A 21,519-nucleotide genomic window follows, 5' to 3' on the forward strand; every position below is an offset into this window, starting at 1 on the left:
CCAATATTAAAATAACTTTAAAAGACAGTACCTTCCTGGCAAGGTACTTTCTGATGTCAGGGATAAAGCATTGATGGAACCAATTCAGAAAAAAAAAGGGGGGTCGGTGGGGGGTTCTTGTTGTTCAGGCCTTCTTGTTGTACAGTGAAAAGACTGGCAGCTGGCGTTCATCTTTTCTCTTCAAGGCTTGGGGTTAGTAGCTTTCTAGATAAGGGCAGTCCTGATCATAAACCTCACTGCATTTACCCAAAACGGTAGTTAGCCTATTCCTTCCTGCCTTAATTTCTGGTGCTTGCATCTCTTTGTTACTAATAAATGTCCTTTGTGGCACTTTTGTTCCCAAAATAAGGCACTCTATCTGCATTAGAAACCTGTTCAGGCAGATATCCTTTCTCCTAAGTAATTATATTAATGATGTCAGGAAAGTTATCTGTTGCTTCTTGGTCAACAGAAGCTGCTTCTCCTGTTATCATGACATTTTTTTAAAGCCAAGCCTCTCTCTAAAATTGTCAAATTACTTTTTGGTGGCATTAAATTCTCCAGTTTTAGATCTTTCACTTTCCTTTGGCTTTAAGTTATTATATAATGACTTCACTTTTTCTGGAATCATCTCGAGAGTCTATAAGCAGGCCTTTCTTTCTTTTCTTTCTTTTTTTGAGACAGAGTCTCACCTCGTCACCCAGGCCAGATTGCAGTCGTGCAATCCTGGCTCACTGCAACCTCTGCTGCTTGGGTTCAAGTGATTCTCCTGCCTCAGCTTCCCGACTAGCTGGGATTACAGGCGCCTGCCACTATGCCCGGCTAATTTTTGTAGTTTTAGTAGAGATGGGGTTTCATCATCTTTGCCAGACTGGTCTTGAACTTCTGACCCCGTAGGCCTTTCTTACAGCAATCTTGCACTCAAGTAAAGGTTTATTTTCAATATGAAATAAAAAGGTATTTCTCAAAATGTACAAGGTTTTTGTGCCTGCTGGCATAGCTGCAGAAATGGCATCACAGGGTTTCTTTTTTAGAATGGTCTTTATGCTGAATATATTTATTTTAAAATGGTGGGCAACCACAGCTGAAGACTTCAATCTATGGTACATATCAAACAATTCAACTTTCTTTTTGTAATCTCATGACATTTTTCTGCTTGTTGGGAGCACTTCCAGCATCACTAGCTACACTTCATATGGGTCCCATGATGTTACTTAAGGTTTACAGTATCACACTAAACATAATGAAAAATACTTGAAAACTATGAGAGATCACTTTTTGCTAAGATATGCAATTTCTAGAGAAATGAACTGTTCACATGTAGATAATTAGTATCACATGGTGTTTTTCATTACTTTAAATTATTATTGTTAATTATTATTATTATTTTACAGATAGTGTTCCACTCTGATGCCCAGGCTGGAGTACAGTGGTACCATCATAGCTTACTGTAGACTTCAACTCCTGGGCACAAGCGATTCTCTTGCATGAACCTCATAAGTATCTGGGACTACAGGTGTGAGCCACCAGCCACCATACTAAGTTAATTAATTTTCTTTATTTTTTATTTTTTATTTTTTTTGAGACAGAGTTTCGCTCTGTCACCCAGGCTGGAATGCAGTGGTGCAATCTCGGCTCACTGCAATCTCCGCCTTCTGGGTTCACGCCATTTCTCCTGCCTCAGCCTCCCAAGTAGCTGGGAATACAGGCGCCCGCCACCGTGCCCGGCTAATTTGTTGTATTTTTAGTAGAGACGGAGTTTTACCATATTAGCCAGGATGGTCTTGATCTACTGACCTCTTGATCCACCCTCCTCAGTCTCCCAAAGTGCAGGGATTACAGGCATGAGTCACCGCGCCTGGCCAATTTTTTTTTTTTTTTAAATAGAGATGAAGGTCTCATTATGTTGCCCAAGCTACTATTGAATTCTTGGCCTCAAGAGATCCTCCTGCTTTAAGGGATACTCACAACACTTGAGCTCAAAGCAACAGCAATAGGAAGTAGCAACAAAATTATTACAGCAATACAATATGTACTTCAGATAACTTCATGCAGTTATGATTTAATATCGCATTTTTACATTCGCTAAAACTTCTCTTAACTGAGAATGATGCTATGTATGATCTGTGGTTGTGTAGGTAAGTTTTGATAAGTTTTAACTTTTTATAATTAATTTTTGTATATTTTATGGTAGTGAATGATACAGTAGACTAACATCTACATATATTTTATGAATTCATGATACATTTAATTGAAAAAGAAATATAATATTTATATTACAATCTATTTGTTAATATATTAATACAATATGTGTTTATTTACATATTTCTGAGTACATAAATAATTTCTGCAAACAAATTAAAATGTTAAAATTTAATAAAAAGTGGCCAAATGATATACTAATGCATTTAATAAAAGCAACAACTATAGCCCATAAACATTAGACAGAATGTTCTACTTCAAAGTAGTAAGTTAAATAGAAAACTACAGTGGAATTTATTTTAAAACCTATCAGACTGATAAAAATTAAGACACCTTAAGACATCTGACAACACAAAAATATATTTAATAAGCTTTTAGGCATCAGTTTTTTTAAAGAGAAGTGATTAAATTGATGAAAGCACTTTAGAAGACAATTGGTGTTTTTTGTTTGTTTGGGATTTATATATCCTCTGAGCCATTAATTTCATTGTACATGTGTACCAGAACATGTGTGGAGACTATACAAAGCAGCATTTTAATTTTAATTTTATTTTTTACAGCAAACGCACTGAAGATAACCCCGGTATATACTGGCAAGTGTACACACAAATATACTATGGTAAAAATGCATTCCTACCATTGCCTTTAACAGCAAGATGAGTATCAAACTAACTGTTAAACATAAAAGACATGGCACAGAAAACTACATGTGCTAAAATGTAAGTATATAAAGAAACTAACATACTTAATGTACTATAGAGGGATGTCACATATTTCATAAAAGCAAAACCAAAAGAATAGGAATGATAAAACAAAATTATCTAATCACGAATTTCATATAATATAAAATGGTTCTTCATTGTTCCACCTAAATATTTTAATAACATATTTGTAATTAATATTTTATGTAGTATAAGAATAATCTATAATTGTGATATTCTTAGTAATTACTATCAGTTGAATTAACATAGTAAAATACTGGCTCAGTTAAAATTGAAACTGTTCAAAACAATACTTAGATTTTGCAGATTTAGTATAAATTATGCTATTAACATATTTGGGACCAAAAAAATCTAAATCGTGAGTCTGAATATAGTATTTAGCATGAGAAATATAGAATACTTATAAAGAATAAAAAGTTGCTATTTCACATAAGTCAATAAAGATTAAGATACCCAAGGCCACTTTGGATAGAAAAAATAAAATGACTGTGTATATAAAATTTTTGAATAAATATTACCCTTTTCTTAATTTGGGAGCTTATTTTTAAGTTGGAGGGAAAATATATTAGTGCCAGGCCAAAAAAAGGCATATGTTCACACTTGGGAATTTATCAAACTATGAACTGAATTTAATACATTTTAAATAATATAAAAGGAGAAATATTCCTAAAAATATATTGTATAAAAACATAGTTAATAAACTAATAACACAGACAAATTTCATACTTTTTCTGAGACATGGATTCTGTACAATATTGCTTATAATGATTTGTAGAAAGTTCCTAAGGTATTTTGCTTACCTCTAAAGTGAAGAATTTGTACAAAGTCAATAAATTTCAAGTTATTTTTAACCATTCTTTCTGAAAGTGATATTTTTATGTAAGAATGAAATATATGTATTACATAAAAGCACAGATTATCTGAGTTAGGTGTGGACAAAGATGAGAAAACCGTTTCTGACTCACTACCAATATTTTATTCTTATTACATTATCAAATCACTTTAATTAGAAGTCTATTCATTTCTCAGAAAAATATGAACCTCACTAGACTAAAGAAATTGTCTAGTTCTTTCCAACTATAAAAGTCTATAATTTGGTAAAACACAAGCCTTTTAAGTTTAGAAAATTATTGGTAATAATATATCCCAAATCTCCTCACTTACTGAATATAAATGTTTAAATATAATTTAATAGTTGCATACATTGGGTGCATTATAAGTTCCAAAATATAGGCAAAAAAAATGAGACTAAAAAATATAAACTAAGCATCCCAAAATCTTACATCAAATGAGTTTAAAGTAATGCAATCAACTATATCTCTAAAGCTTGGTCTCTTTTCATCACGCTCCACAAAAAGGAAGAATTAAAAACACAACAAAGGTTCTCTCTTCACCCTAAATCTCTTTCTTAACAGCAGTCATGAAAGAATGAAATTTCAAATACAGAAATTCTATTTTTTTGGCTAACAGCATTGTTTCTTTGATAAAAATCAATTATCTCCAGAAAAATAACACATTATTTTACCATCATTTCTCAGTATCTTAGGGTAAATTAGTTAATTAGAGTACTTTGAAAAGTTAGCTTTGGATGAGTTTTATAAAGAAATGTAATACCTGAATCCAGGTGACAGGGCAGCCTAAGTACTGAATGTTACTGTAGTCAGTTTCTTAAAAGCAAAGGCCTGCAGTCATACAGGACTTGTGTTTACTTTCCTGACACCACCACTTATTGTGTAAATTTAGGTGATCATTTAAACTTTCCAGACCACATTACCTTCGTCTGTAAAAGAGAACTAATAATTGTTCCTATATCAAGGCTGTTTTAAGAATTAAAGATAGAAAAAGCACTAAACACAATTCGCATAGATGACATTCACATAAACACTTAATAAATAATAATAACTATTAATATTATAGGGTCGCTATGCGAGAAAGAAAAGAACATGAAGTTTTGGAGGACAAGAAAAATATAAACTTAATTAACTCCTAATCAGAAAGCATGAGATGTAGTTTCATCAATAGCTCTCTGTGAACCACTGGGTAGATAATTTTAACCTCTCTGCATCTCATTTGAAGTATGAGAGGAAAATATAGCGGGTGGATAATGATCTCTAAGTGTCTTTTCATTTCAAATATTCCGTGATTTTTATAATTGTGCCCTGTATCAGCCCTAACTACAATAACCTAGAAACAGCTTTTCTACACAGTGAATTTTAATGCCGAAGAAGTAGTGTTCTCTGGTAGTTGTTTTAATCTTGGAACAGTTGATGGGCAGGGTGATAGCATGTACAGCAAGAAGGTTTTATAGAATCTAGATTATTAAATAACCACAGGTAAGTGTAGAGAAAAATCAAGATCATTATGGTTACAGTTGCTTTTTAATTCTTACATTTGAAGGCTTCAAAACAAACTTATAAGGGGAAAACTTATTTCAGAAACATTTTGTAATCCTTGAATCAGATAAAGTAATAATTTCTTGTCTATTTTAATTGGAGGAAGTAATTGTAATAAAGCAAAAAGAGAAGAAGAAGAAAAAGCTCTTCATGGAGGTTTCCACTGCCTTAAAATTAGAGCAAAATCTCACTGAGCAGTAATGGAAATGGAAATTACCTGCTCCTGGAGCTCTGATTGTATTCCTGTTAGGTCATTTGCATACTGTTCATTGATTGGATTACTGGTGAGGCTGAGAGGTCTCAGAGCTGCATTCCTATGCATTCTCATCTAATTCTACTGCTGTGACTAGGAGCAGAAATCATTTCCTGAACTTTGTAATATGATCCTTATGGAGGCATAGAAGCCTTCTTTAGATTTTAGATGGGTATAAGTGTAAACTCCCAATGTTGGCTCAAAGCTGCATAATTTTAAAGAGCTTAAAATATACTTTACCATGTTAAATCATAGAATGTTAGTAACTTTCTTAACAGTTTCAAATGTAATGAGCCAATACTTACATTCTCAATAATGGCTGGTTGTGGAATGAAAAAAAAAAAAAAAAGAAAAAGAAAATCACAAATAGCAAAACAATTTCTGGTTAATATACAGTAACCACTTTTTTTCTTTCCCATTTCCTCTTCTAGCTATTTTTGTATTATTTGAGGATATGTAATTCTCTTCTAGTATGAGCTCCTCTGAAGGTAGAGTTTTTTTTTTTTTCTGTCTCCTCCAGAAACTATTAACTAATAAGCCACTTTGTACATAGCACAGTTTAAACACAATAACATATTTTTTCTAAGAATAAGTCTCATCTATTTATTATCTATCTTTACACATATCTACACACAAATATGTAAAGTAAAAATAAGTCAAAAACATATAGAATTTTATTTTTACCGTTAAGCCCCCTTCTTTCTAAGTTTTGTCATATATTTAAAAAAATTATCTGGACTATTTAATTCATTGACACGTTTGATTCTCCTATAAGTAAGAAGCCACACAAAAATATTAGGTATAAGCTATTTAAAATAAATCAGACATTGTTGTCACCCAGTGTTATTTCAGTTATATCTGTCAACATGTATATTTAATCACACCTGAGGGATCAGCTCTTTAAGAGATACTTATGTAAAAATCACTAAGATTTCTAAAGTGAACATGGATACTTACGTTTAAATAAAGCTCTAATGTCATGGATAGTTTTTAAAAAATGTCCAGCATTGGGAAAACATTCCCACAACGGAGAAAATAATGTGTATTTTTTAAATGTTCCAAGCAATGTTCCTTATCTTGGGGGTCATTTATGCCATTTTTCTCCTTTTTACCAATTCAGTCTTTCATTTATAATGCTTTTTATTACAGAATTTTGCAACTTGGAATCAGATCAATTGGAATTATAGCAATGTCAATAGCAACACATGTAACATTTTTATCTATTAAGTTAGGACCGATATATTATTATTGAGCTGTCACAGTCAGTGTCTTGAGAGCCAGCATTAAAATAGTACTTTGTTCTGAATTCTTAAGATGTAGGACAGTGTCAATCACAAAGTGATAATTCAATAAAGATGTCCAAACACATTTATTAGATAACTAAAATGAAGGCATTATCACAAAATGAAACTACCACATAAAAGATATATTTACTACTAAGTTAAGAACACAGAGTTAATTTAAAGAAAACTTTAAAAACTAAGCACATAATGAAAGACAATGAGCCCTAAATTCAGAATGACCTAGACTCACATCCCAGTTTACATATGATATGGTTTGGATATCTGTCCCTGCCAAATCTCATGTTGAAACATCATCTCCAGTGTTGGAGATAGGCCTGGTAGAAGGTGATTAGAAAATAGAGACAGATTTCTCATGAATGGTTTAGCACTATCCCCTTTGTGTTGTCCTTGTGATAAGGAGTTCTCCCAAGACCTAGTTGTTTAAAAGTCTAGCACCCACTCTTCCTCTCTCTGGTTCCCACTCCTGTCATGTGAGAGGACTGCTCCTCCTTCACCTTTCACCATGACTGTAAGTTTCCTGAGGCCTCACCAGAAGCACATGCCAGCACGATGCTTCCTTTACACCTTGTAGAACTATGAGCCCATTAAACCTCTTTTCTTATAAATGATCCAGGATCAGGTATTTCTTTATAGCAATGCAAGAACAGTCTAATACAACATATAGTCTTAGAATACTTTTAATTCTAATCACAATGAGAATAATCTCTGATTCCCAATGTCCTCACTAGTAAATACAGAAACACTATATAATTTTAGGGTTTATAAAAATTAAATGAAATAAATTCTATGAAATTCTGGATAACTAATGTGTTATTTTTTATCATTCTTTCCATTGTTTCTATGTTGTAAAAATAAAAATGATTTTTTAAGAAAACAAAAATCAAAGTCTTCAAATGCACATAGTGTTACACAATTCATGTCTGCTTTCATCCAAATCATTGTTTTTCCTTCTGAGGAGGAACAATTAACAGTTTGATGTTTTAAATATCTTATCCATTGACAAAAGAAATATACATATACAAACATATGAAAATGGAATAATAATAGTTAGAATAAAAGCTAAGCAGCTGTAGTAAACAGATCCCCAAATACAATGTGGCACGAAGGACATGAGCACCTCTGACGCATTAGCTTTCATCGGTGTAGGTTATCCATACATTTACAGTTGAAGCTAGCTCAGATTCTTGTAATAAATGTGAAATAATATATTTTATATATATATAAACTCATATATATTTATATATATATATATAAACTCAATCTTAAAGAATCATTATCAGTTAGATGTTATTATTTTCCCTGTCTTAGACTGTTCCTGCTGCTATAACAAAGAACCTTAGGCTGGGTGATTTGTAAACAAAATAAATTTATTTCATACAGTTCTGGTGGCTGAGAATGCCAAGATCCAAGTGGCAGCAGATTTGCTATCTGATGAAGTCTGGCTCTCTCTTTTTCCAAGATGGTGCCTTGTGTTGCTGTGTCCTCACATGGCAGAAGTGCGAAATGTATGAATACTGTGTCCTCACATGACAGAAGAGATGGAAGGGCAGAAAGGGCCTAGCCAGTATCTTTGAGCCCTTTAAGGACACTAATCTCATTAATGAGGGCATAGCACTCATGATCTAACCACGTCTCAAAGATCCAATCTTCTGGTGCCATTACCTTGGGGTTTCAGTTCCAACATACTAATTTTGAAGGGACACATACATTCAAACAACAGCACTATCTTTAGAAAAGGAAATTGAAATGCAAACATATTAAGTAGCTTCCCCAAAGTCACAGAGCTAGTGATTTTGGCAGAAGTTAGTTTTATTAAATCATTCTTTTTAAAACTAAATTTATGTTAAAAATATTGTTTTCCATTACTACAAAAAACAAATATTTTATTGGACACATTTCTAATAGTAGAATAACTGAAAGGAAAGAAATACAACTTTTAAACTTTGACAGAATCTGACATTATTTAAATAGCCTCTTCCAACTTATACTCAGTATATGAGACTGGATGTTTCCTAACATACTTACTCACACTGGATATTATAAATTTAAAAACGTACTAAAACAAGCATTGTTTTTTATTTATTTATTTATTTATTTATTTATTTATTATTATTATTATACTTTAAGTTCTAGGGTACATGTGCAAAAATAAGCATTGTTTTATATAATTATGGTTTTATATTGAACTACCCTATTTTTTGAAATTTTTGAGACTGAATCTCACTCTGTCACCCAGGCTGGAGTGCAGTGGCACGATCTGGGCTCACTGCAACGTCTGCCTCCTGAGTTCAAGTGATTCTCCTGTCTTAGCCTCCCAAGTAACTGGGACTGTAGGTGTACACCACCATGCCCAGATAATTTTTGTATATTTAGTAGAGACAGGTCTTCAACGTGTTGGTCAGGCTGGTCTTGAACTCCTGACTTCAAGTGATCTGCTTGCCTTGGCCTCCCAAAGTGCTGGGATTACAGGCATGAGGTAATATGCCCGGCATTGAACTATCCTATTTACTTCTACAGTTTAGCAACATTTCATAGGTACATTGTGTTTTTTCATTTTTCTGCTTGTGGAATGATTCTCCCCTCCAATTATATATTAAATTACCTTTCTTAATAAGATAAAAAGTATTACATATAATTTTTTGTCTGCCCTACAGCCAAACCTTTTACAGCTAAGGCATTAAAATAAAACAAAACAAATATAAGTTTATAAGAATCACTCTATCTGCATACATAAACATAAAACTGAAAGAAAACAAATTAAAAACAAATTTCTACAGCTATCCATCTCCCCACAATTTTTGTAATATACTAATAATATTTCTTCCAATTTATTCTATCTTTCAAATTTCTCTATGACATTATTCAGAAATTCATAATTGTTTAATATATGTAAACTTGACGATTTTGACTTAGTTTTTTTTTCCTTAGGTAAGCCATTGTAATTCTATGCATTTCATAATTATATTAGGTACTTAATAATTTGTCTTGTTCTTTATCCAAGTTTATATAATGTCATCATTTATTAGTTCAGTTATAGTTTTTGTGTGTATGTGTATGTACACATGTGTAGTTTCTGTGCTCTATTCTGTGACATTATTTTATAGTATTTTTTCTTGTTATATTTATTACAGACTCTTAAAATCCATACTTACAGTTTTTGATATCCATTGTTAAGTACCCTTTGTTTGTTTCCCGAAAATATCTTGGTGTTTTGCATACCAGTTCTTACAAACAATATTTAGGATTAATTTGGCTAGTTTGAAAACAAAGAAACAAACAAATGAAACATTCCTTTTTCATTTTAAAAACTAAACACTTAGCAGGTGTCACATAATTATGCTGAAAATGACTATTCTGTAAATTTAGTTTAACTACATGTGATTTCTGCATTAATCTGTTCTCACACTGCTAATCAATAAGATATACCTGAGACTGGGTAATTTACAAAGAAAGGAGGTTTAATTGACTCACAGTTCAGCATAGCTGAGGAGGCCTCAGGAAGCTAACAATCATGGGGGAAGGGGAAGCAAACACATCCTTCTTCACATGGCAGCAGAACGAGAGCTGAGCAAAGGGAGAAGTCCCTTATAAAACCATCAGATCTCAAGAGAACTTACTCACTATCAGGAGAATTGAATGGGAAAACTGCCCCATGATTTGATTACCTCCTATTGATTCCCTCCCACCATAAGTGGGGATTATGGGAACTATAATTCAAGATGAGATTTGGGTGGAGACACAGCCAAACTATATTAATTGTATGGCAAAATATTAATAAGACAATGTGAGAAGTTTGTATCTTATTCTGTATCTACATTACACAAATCATAAACCTAAAATTGATCTAAAATATCCTTTTGTTTTAAAACTATGAAAATCCAAAAGTATAAAAACTCTTCCACTGGTCAGTAGAACTGGTCAGTAGCTATTGACCAAACTGCTGACAATTTAGAAGAAGAAGTTACTGTCCTACAGGCCACAGAATAAGTATGGTGGACCAAGCAAAGAGACCATTGCCAGTCCCTCCCTATCTCCACCTCTGAGCTGGAACTAAACTTAAGCAATGGGAGCTCTCCCAAAGGAGTTAAGCATGCCAAGGCCAGCAATGAGCAAGGGAAGTATGACAATGGGCTTTAGAGGTGGTTGGGTCTCCTTGGCTTTCATTTCAAGGGTACTGCCACCTGTGAAGATCTCAATACATGGCTAGGAGGCCAGGGCCCACTCAGTTCAGATGGCAGCCATGTTGGTGATAGGACCAGGGCATCCATGGAAATGACAAGCATTTTCCCAGCATCCTTCAGGCCAGGCATGGGGTGGGACCTCTCTGGGATCTAGGGCAGGTCAGGATCCCATCAGGTCATGGAAAGAGGTTGGGGTGCTCTTGCATGACTGGAGAGCACCTTGGTCACCTAGAGGAGGAACTTCCACTGAGGTCATTTTGGTAGCTGGGGAGCCATGATTGGTGGCTCAGTGCCAGGCATGGTGGAGCCATCAGGGAGAGGCAAGAACAGGGTAACTGCTGTCACCATTTCCTTCAAGTGTTGGGCCCAGCAGGATGTCTGGTACCTAGATGGTGGGAAGGGCCTAGATTCGCACTAAACCCGCAGCTGGTTTAAAACTGATTACAGAGCTGCCTGTAAAGCGGTTAACCACATTGCCCTCATCCCACCACACCCTTCAGTCCCTCAACTCTCCATTCCATACTCCCACCCCTGCGGTATTTTGGATTCTGAGGGGTGGATTCCATGGGTCCCAGGCAAGGTTGGGAATGGTGATGAGAGATATGATGCATTGATTGGCATCTGGAGGATTGATCCCAGCATTGGGCAATTTTTATTTGCCTGGACAATTCTCCTATCGTGGCTCTGCATTCTGTCATCCAGGTGCTGCACGCCAGATGAACTGGGAATTCTAGAAGTTGCCAGCAAAGGTGTTAAAAGCAAACTACCCAGAGCTCTGTGGCAGCAAGAAGAGGCACTTATCCACATTCTCAAAGAGTTGCCAGCTCTAGTCTAGAAAGGGTGTGTAGGGTGTAGATATTCACGGTTTCTTCTAGAAGATTTTTAAAATGAAACCAGAATATCATCAGCAGAAATAATCTGGAAGGCAAATAAGATCTCTGCTAAGCAACAGTTCCACAATGGACCTTCCAGGCTGTGGCTGCACTTGGACCACAGTACTGTTGCCCATCTGGACACCAAAGTATTATATCAATGCTTAGTTCAATTTTTCTTATCGACTTTTAAAAACAGCTTTATTGAATTATAACTTACAAAATATAAGATTACCCATTTAAACCATGCAGTTCAGTGATTTTCAGTATATTCACAACCATTACCATAACCAGTATTAGAACATTTTTGCCCCCCAAAATGATATCCATGAACACTTGCTCTCAATCTTCTATCCACCATGAACTAGGCCCCGTACAAGCACTAGCCTATGTTTTGTCTCTACAGTTTTGTCTTTTTGGAGCTTCATATAAATGCTTTTTATGTACTTTTATATTTTAGTTATAGTAATATAAAAACTACTGACCAGAAAGTCAAAGATTCTATGAACTTGCATCATTAAAGGGTAAATTTTAAACACAACATTTTTGTAAAAGCCTAAAATTTTTATAAAAAGCCTTTATGAAATACCAACATTTTTCATTTACAAGGGAAGAGATGTTGTGACCTGCTGTCATAATAAAAAACTATGTTTCTAAGTAAATTAATATACTTTATGCATAATATCAAGTATTCATTACTTTTCTAGGACTTTATGGAGAGTTTTTAATATTATGTTCAATTCCATCAACTCCTAAATATTTCTGGAGTGCGCTTTTTTATTAATCTGTATGTGCTAGTATATTCAAAATAGTTGTAAGGTTAGGCAAAGGAAAATATGATTACGAAGATAAATCTTCCCCCCAAGCACTCAACACCCTCTGCACACATATGCTTTGATTTTCCTGAAAGTCATTGCATCAATTAAAACCATTATTCTTAAGCCTATTTGGCTGTTAGTCTAGCAGTGAAACCAGACTATTTGTCTGCCAATGTTAAATTAGTTTTGCTTCTGTAGTAGTCAGGAGAGATGTTTTACATGTGGAAAATATAAATTGTGCTACAAGTTGTGATTTGTACATCTAGAGCAAAATTCCTCTCTCCAACCGTATTTTCACTAGTGTGCCTTCTAAGGTGCCTAGGATTCAGTCTGTTAGTCTTTATCAGTGAAGGCAGTATTGGCATTTGGGCTAATCTTTTATTGTGCAGCTCTGTGCTGTGCACTGCTAAATATTCAGCATTCTTGGCTTCAAATCACTAAATACCAGTTGATCTATTTCCCTCATTGTAACAACCAAAACATGGTTTCACCTACTTCCAAAATTCTCTTGGGGAATATCACACCTTCTCTTCCCACCTTAGTTGAGAATCTCTGTTAAAATACAAATACAGTAACATTCTTACTAATTACAGCTTTGGTTCAGATTTATCTCATGCACTAAACAGATAATCTTTAGAGCAAGGCTTTACTTTTTTTTTTTTTTTTGAGACCGAGTTTCACTCTTGCTTCCCATGCTGAAGTGAAATAGTGTGATCTGGGCTCACTGCAACTTCCGCCTCCCATGTTCAAGTGATTTTCCTAGTTCAGCCTCCTGAGTAGCTGGGATTACTGGTGCCCACTACCACACCGAGCTAATTTTTTGTATTTTCAGTAGAGACAGGATTTCACCATGTTGGCTAGGCTGGTTTCGAACTCCTGACCTCAGGTGATCTACCTGCCTCGGTCTCCCAAAATGCTGGGATTACAGGCATGAGCCACTGCGCCTGGCCGGCTTTACTTTTCATATTCAATTTATTTCCCACTGTGTGTCTTTGCTCATGCTACTTTTTTTCTCAAAATTGCTAAGGATGTTTCTGGCACATGGTCCATCTACCTACCTCATAACCCTGACAAAAGTGTTACAGTGCTAAGAACTCAAGAACCAATGTCTCAGGATCCAGTTGCACCATTTTTATATCACGCATCATACTGGTTATTGATATGTTTTTACTGTTTTGTATTTTCTGGATGGATAGAAGCTTTATCGTCAAAATGGAGCTGTTTAAACTGAAGCACACACACACACGCACACGCACACGCAAAAAAAAAAAATCCCTCATCTATTAATTCAGATGTCATTAAGGAATTTTGAAGAGCTGTGTCACACAGAAGTTTCTGTTTCATTACCATTTCAATTTTCAGAGAAATGGAATGAATGGCATATGAAAAACAAACTCACAAAACTATCTAAGAATATCAGTTGCTGTGGCCAAAGCTTTGCTGTTATTTCTCATGGTCATTTAGTGAAGTCCAAAAGGAATTCATATACTATCCCCATGAGTTCAGCACCCAGTGTTCCTGGTCCGGATCACACCCCTGTCCTTGATTCTGTTCTATTACAGGTTGATATGACCAGATACTGTAAAGATTTAATGCTGTAAACCAAATTTATGACTAATAGCTATAGATGGCTTTTCTAATAAATAAACTACAAGAACCTCTGCATGAGCTTCTGGAGTCCTTGTTTACTGGAAACAATACCAATATAAGACTGGTTTTGAAACCTCACTGGAAAGGATTTAGATTTTAATTACACTTGAATACTAACAAAGCATTTAAGTAATAAGGCATAGATCCCCAGATCCACATTTCCAAACTCCCAATACATCATATTACCATAGTCTGAACACATTTACACTTGGAGATCTAAAGCAGGATTCTCTGGAAGTAGACAACATTATAAAGGAGATACATGTTTTTTCTTTTTTTTCCCCAAGAAACTCAAAGAACAAACTTCCAGAACGAAGTGATGTCCACCCAAGATTCCCAAAGACCCACAAATGCCATAAGTCACCAAATGTCTCATGCTTCTTGCCTTTCTTCTTTCTCTCTATCTATTCTCTTACTCTGCTAAGCTATTAATGGATTAGAGTAGGTAGTTTGAGACAACTGACTCAGGAGTTGAGGTAGGTTTGGTTTTCTTGTCGATATGGTTACCTTCTTCACACCAGAGCTTAAAGTTCCTCTAGAGTGACTTCGGAGTCTAGGAAGGACACTTTGACATTAGCCATGTCACCATTTCCCCAAGTCTGAACACTGAACCGCAGAGAGAGATACTGTGTGTGATGATAGTGAAATGAGCACTTCACTTCACTGAAGAATTCTGAACCAGACCAGACCCCAGGAACTCAGGCTTCAGAACAGCCTCTGCAAACCCAGACCCCAGGACCTCCCCAATGCCAAGAACCTTGTCCTTAGGATGGGGGAAGTTGATGAAGGACTTTCACAATGTTTCTACTACATCTTCAGCTTTAAGCCCAACCTGTCTGCCCATTCCCTATCGTCTCTTTCTTTCTCGTTCTTCATTTGGAAACCATTCTTTGCATGTTACTCAGTGTCTGCTATCCTGTTCCTATGGGGAGATAGAAGTTTCTCTCTCTTTTCTCTTGGCCCTGCTTCGCTGTGTCTTAGGAAGTGGGCTTTCTTCATGTTACTTCATCTTGTCTAGTATTAAGAGACTTCTAATAACATTGGAATTGAATCCTGGGCCCAGGACCATTTCCTATCCCTTTCCTAGGAGGAGGTCTTTTTGTTTGTTTGTTTTGTGTTTTTCCCCCCTCCCTCAGCAGCAGTTGGTCTTCACCTGTGTCGTCCTTGTGGTGACTGTTTAATACCCTTCCTCCAGTAACTTAATGATTTTATTTACTAGGGAAGAAAGGTGTGAGCGGGACTCATTTTTAGTTTGTTATACTTTATATTATTTAAAAAATTAGTTGACAAATAATTGCATTTATAAAATATAATGTAAAATTTTGATATCTGTCTACTTTGTGGAATGATTAAAGCAAGTACGTTAATATATCCATCACTTCACTTACTTGTCGTGTGCATGTGTGCATAAGTGTGTGTATTGAACATTTAAAATCTACTGTTAACAATTTTGAACTGTACAATACATTACTGTTAACTACGGTCATGATGCTGTGCAATAGATCAATAAAACTTATTCTTTCTCTCTAACTGGAACTTTTTACTATTTGATCAATATATTCTCTTTCCTTGTGTTCTCTCCCCCAATCCCCTGACCCTGGTAACCAACATTCTACTCTCTGCTTCTATGAGTTTGATTTTTTTATACCCCACATATAAGCAAGATCATGCAATATTTGTTTTTCTGTGCCTGGTTTATGTCACTTAAGATGATGTCCTCCAGGTCATCCATGTTGTCACTGAGCGGGACTTTGTACCTTTTTCCCTCTTAGCAACTGCTTCTCTCCTCCAAGCTTGCCCCACCTACTGAAGCTTTTTTTAATCTGCCAATCTGTCCCCAAACATTTTCTGAGCTGCCACTGGACTTCCATCTATAAAAGATTCTGTGTGCACTTACCTTGTATCAGTGGTTGTCAAGAATATACACTTTGAAATGACCTGTCTTTGAGATCGCTGATTTCTGTTTCTGGTTGATCAAGTCTGCTCTTGAAGCTCTCTATGGAATTCTTCAGTTCAGTTCTTTATTCTTCCTCTCCAGAATTTCTGTTTGGTTCTTTTTTATGGTGTCTCTTTCTTGAACTTCTAATTTTGTTCATGTATTGTTTTCTTGATTTTTTTTATTTTTATTTTTGTGTTATCTTGTAGCTCATTGAACATCTTTAAACTGTTTATTTTTAATTCTTCATAAGGCAGTCTGTAGTGCTATGAGTCATTTCTATAGTCAGTTAGTAGTGTTTCATTTTATTCCTTTGGTTGTCAAGTTACCCTGATTAGTCGTGGTCTTTTTAGCCTTACAGTGATGTCTGTGTTTGAAGGAGTGGGCATCCCTCCCAGTCTTTACATACTGGCTTTGGCAGGAAGAGTCAAAGAGCCCATCCGGAGATTCTGAGTGTACCAGCTAGTAGGGTCCATGGTTGGGTTTGCTGCTGGAGTTCTGAAGTAGACTGGCCTTGTGCCTGGATTAGCAAGCAGGCTGGCCCAGCACTAAGTTTTGTGAGTGCAGACCTGGAGCTTAAGTCCAAGGGGGCTGGCCCAGGTGTTGGGATCCACTGGGGCAGGCCTAGTGACTTGGTCTGTGCAGGCATGCCTGGAGCTGGGTTTATGGAACCTGAATCTAGGCAGGCCTAGAGTCTGGTTCCACAGTGGGTAGCCTGAAGTCTGGGTTCTTAGGTGCTAACTCATCTCCGGGACAGGCCTTGAGCCTGAGTCAGCTGGGACTAGCCTGTTACTGGGATGCACCTGGTGCTTGGGTATGAAGGGATGGGCCTACACCTGGGCCAGGTAGCATCAGGCTACTTGGCTGCAGAGTCCCCTGAGGTAGGCCCAGTTTCTGGGTCAGTCGGTGGGGGGTACTTGGAGCCTGGGTTCTTAGGGGCCAGCCCAGCACTGGGGTCAATTGGAACAGGCCTGAATTCTAGGTCTATTAGAGTCTAGGGCCACAGGAGCCAGCCTAGAGCCTGGGGCTGTATGGGCTGTCCTGGCTCTGGGGTGGTCCTGCAGCCTGGCTTTACAGAGACCAGTCTAGCACTGGGGTCTACTTGGGTGGGCATACTGCCTGGATCTCCTGGGGGAAGCCTGAAGCCTGGGTCTGAGGTTGTCAACCTGACATGAGGGAAGGTCTGGGGTCTGGATTTGCAGGGGCTATTCTGGAGCCTGTGTTCTTGGGGGCTGGCTGGTGGGCACAGGCCTGGTTCTGGGGTCTTCAGTGAAGTCAGGTGCTCATTTAGTTTGCCTTCTCCCATTAGAAGGTATCTCTCTCTGGGGTGCACTGCTCAGGCTTGAGGGAATGGTGACATGGGTTTGTCAAAGCATTCTTCCTATACTCTTCAATGCATCTTTTGTTATTTCTGTGCTAGGCCCAGATACTCTAATCTGTCACATCGGTTCCTTAGCATTTGTGAAAATGTTTTCATAAATAGATTGTTGTTCAAATTGATGGTTTTATGCAAGAACGAGTGCTGGAAATTCTTATTTTGCCATCAGGCTGATGTCATGCTTTATAAATTACATTTCTAAACCTAATTTTATATATATATAAAAAATATATATATATACTTATAATATAATTAATCCCAGCACTTTGGGAGGCCAAGATGGGCAGATCACGAGGTCAGGAGATTGACACCATCCTGGCGAACACAGTGAAACCCTGTCTCTACTAAAAAATACAAAAAACTAGCGAGACGAGGTGGCTGGCGCCTGTAGTCCCTGCTACTTGGGAGGCTGAGGGAGGAGAATGGAGTAAAACCCGGGAGGCAGAGCTTGCAGTGAGCTGAGATCCGGCCACTGCACTCCAGCCTGGGTGACAGAGCGAGACTCCATCTCAAAAAAAAAAACAAAAAACAAAAAAGGAAGAAGATGCAATTTTGATTAGCATAATATGAAATATTCTATAGATTTACGTAAATTTTCTTTGGACTAGTGTGGGAAAAGTTTTTAAGAGTATAGCCTTAGGCAGTGTTACTGAAAAGGGCTAGGGATTAATGAGAAGAGAGAAGATATAGAAAGATGCCAGAGTAACAATTCTTGAGAAATGGAGGATAGAGAGAATTTCAAAAAGGAAATATTTTTAGTTACTTAATACGTAACAAGTTTGCCTACAGCCCATTGTAGAGGCTAAGGCAACCACTGAAGCATATTTTATTTAATTTAAAATATAGTACACAGACTGAACTATCTATAGTATTTGGATCTTTATGTGTGAGAATTATTGTTTGTAAACATGTTTTTATCTTCCAAATCTTTCTTGAGCTGTTTTTAATATAGTTTGAGGATCCCAAGCCTGAAAATCCAAAGTTTCAAATGATCTGAAATTCAAAACTTTTTGAGCACTGACATGACACTTAAAAAAATACTCATTGGAGCATTTCAGATTTTGGATTTTTGGATTTGGGGTGCAGAAGCAGTAGGTATTACGTAATATTTAAAAATCTGAAAAATATGAAATCTTAAATCCTTCTGATCCTAAGCATTTTGGATAAGGGATACTCAACTTACATTTAGTGAAGATGTGAGTCTAATGAATAGATAAGAGAACGACTTGTTTTTATCCCCTTCGTCAATACTAATTTTTTTTTTATAATAAAGTTTTGATTTATAAATTTAAATTGTTTTACATTGGCCATTTTATGTTATTTTTAAATAATGCAAATCATATTTTAGATTTGACTTAATGATTACACAGCAATCTTTAGTGAATCCTATCTTTTTCCTCTACTCTTAAATAATGCTCCTCTTTTTCCAGTCAAATGAATTCTTTTGGTATAATTTGGGGTATATCCACCTTTATTAAAATTTTTATTGAATCAGGACTAAGTGTATATTAATTTTCTTCATGGGTTTATTTATTGAGTTTATAACAAAATTTCCACCCATAGTGATCTTTTCACAATTGTAGCTTTTTTATTCTTTATCATTTTCACCTAAATCATCTTTGTATGAATACTATTACAATAAATATACAATTTTTTATTGTTAGTTGTAAATTATTATTAATTTGAGCTTCTGTTTTTTATCTTTATGTTTGGTTTGCTAGTTCCCTTTTTAGCTAGCAAATAAGATTTCTCTAAGAATTTCAGAAATAATTCAATTTGTAATCTCAAAGTTTTATAAAGGTTACTTTTATAGAGTATCTTCTTTAGGAGGATATTTAGGAGAAATGTGTCAAGAGTCTGTACTACCAAGAATGATTATGCTTATTTATGCAACTGGCTTCTCTTGTACCTTATTGGGGTACGTTAATTTATGCATGTAACCATGTTTGCTTTTACACTGGCTGCTAAGAATTGTGGGACAATAGTTATGAACCATGTGGTTAATATACTTGACTTTTAAAGCTGTAGATTTGTAATATTTTTTGAAAAGTTGATAAAAATTTGGAGATGACTCTTTCTGTTTATCAACTTTTCAAATGACTTCTCTAATTACTGATCAGAGAAAGCTCGATTTTGACTCTGATGAACTCAGTTAAAAAACACTGAAAAGATCGTTTTAATATTTGCTTAGTGCATAAATGCAAAAGTCAAAAGCAGCATACATTTGTTTTGGTTCATATATAAAACATCAGAATATTTAAAAATTCTCTGCTTCTTAAGCTTTTAATTATAAAAACAGTTATAAATCTTGAAGACTTATATTAGAATAGATTCCAGAAAGATGAGCTCAATCATTTATTTTTTATTAGTGGTTTTCAAATAACCCAGGGTTAAACTAAGAGAAAATTGATTAAAGAAATCTTGCGTTCTTTGAAACCAATGAGAACAAAGATACAACATACCAGAATCTCTGGGACACATTTAAAGCAGTGTGTAGGGGGAAATTTATAGCACTAAATGCCCACAAGAGAAAGCAGGAAAGATCTAAAATTGACACTCTAACATCACAATTAAAAGAACTAGAGAAGCAAGAGCAAACACATTCTAAAGCTAGCAGAAGGCAAGAAATAACTAAGATCAGAGCAGAATTGAAGGAGATAGAGACACAAAAAACCCTCCAAAAAATCAATGAATCCAGGAGTTGGTTCTTTGAAAAGATCAACAAAATTGACAGACCGCTAGCAAGACTAATCAAGAAGAAAAGAGAGAAGAATCAAATTGACGCAATTAAAAATGATAAAGGGGATATCACCACCGACCCCACAGAAATACAAACTATCATCAGAGAATACTATAAACACCTCTACGCAAATAAACTAGAAAATCTAGAAGAAATGGATAATTTCCTGGACACTTACACTCTTCCAAGACTAAACCAGGAAGAAGTTGAATCCCTGAATAGACCAATAGCAGGCTCTGAAATTGAGGCAATAATTAATAGCCTACCAACCAAAAAAAGTCCAGGACCAGATGGATTCACAGCTGAATTCTACCAGAGGTATAAGGAGGAGTTGGTACCATTCCTTCTGAAACTATTCCAATCAATAGAAAAAGAGGTAATCCTCCCTAACTCATTTTATGAGGCCAACATCATCCTGATACCAAAGCCTGGCAGAGACACAACAAAAAAAGAGAATTTTAGACCAATATCCCTAATGAACATCGATGCAAAAATCCTCAATAAAATACTGGCAAACCGGATTCAACAACACATCAAAAAGCTTATCCACCATGATCAAGTGGGCTTCATCCCTGGGATGCAAGGCTGGTTCAACATTCGCAAATCAATAAACATAATCCAGCATATAAACAGAACCAAAGACAAGAACCACATGATTATCTCAATAGATGCAGAAAAGGCTTTTGACAAAATTCAACAGCCCTTCATGCTAAAAACACTCAATAAATTCGGTATTGATGGAACGTACCTCAAAATAATAAGAGCTATTTATGACAAACCCACAGCCAATGTCATACTGAATGGGCAAAAACTGGAAAAATTCCCTTTGAAAACTGGCACAAGACAGGGATGCCCTCTCTCACCACTCCTATTCAACATAGTGTTGGAAGTTCTGGCTAGGGCAATCAGGCAAGAGAAAGGAATCAAGGGTATTCAGTTAGGAAAAGAAGAAGTCAAATTGTCCCTCTTTGCAGATGACATGATTGTATATTTAGAAAACCCCATCGTCTCAGCCCAAAATCTCCTTAAGCTGATAAGCAACTTCAGCAAAGTCTCAGGATACAAAATTAATGTGCAAAAATCACAAGCAT

This window comes from Theropithecus gelada, chromosome 8 (genome assembly GCF_003255815.1).
Source record: "Theropithecus gelada isolate Dixy chromosome 8, Tgel_1.0, whole genome shotgun sequence".
Lineage (NCBI taxonomy): Eukaryota > Metazoa > Chordata > Mammalia > Primates > Cercopithecidae > Theropithecus > Theropithecus gelada.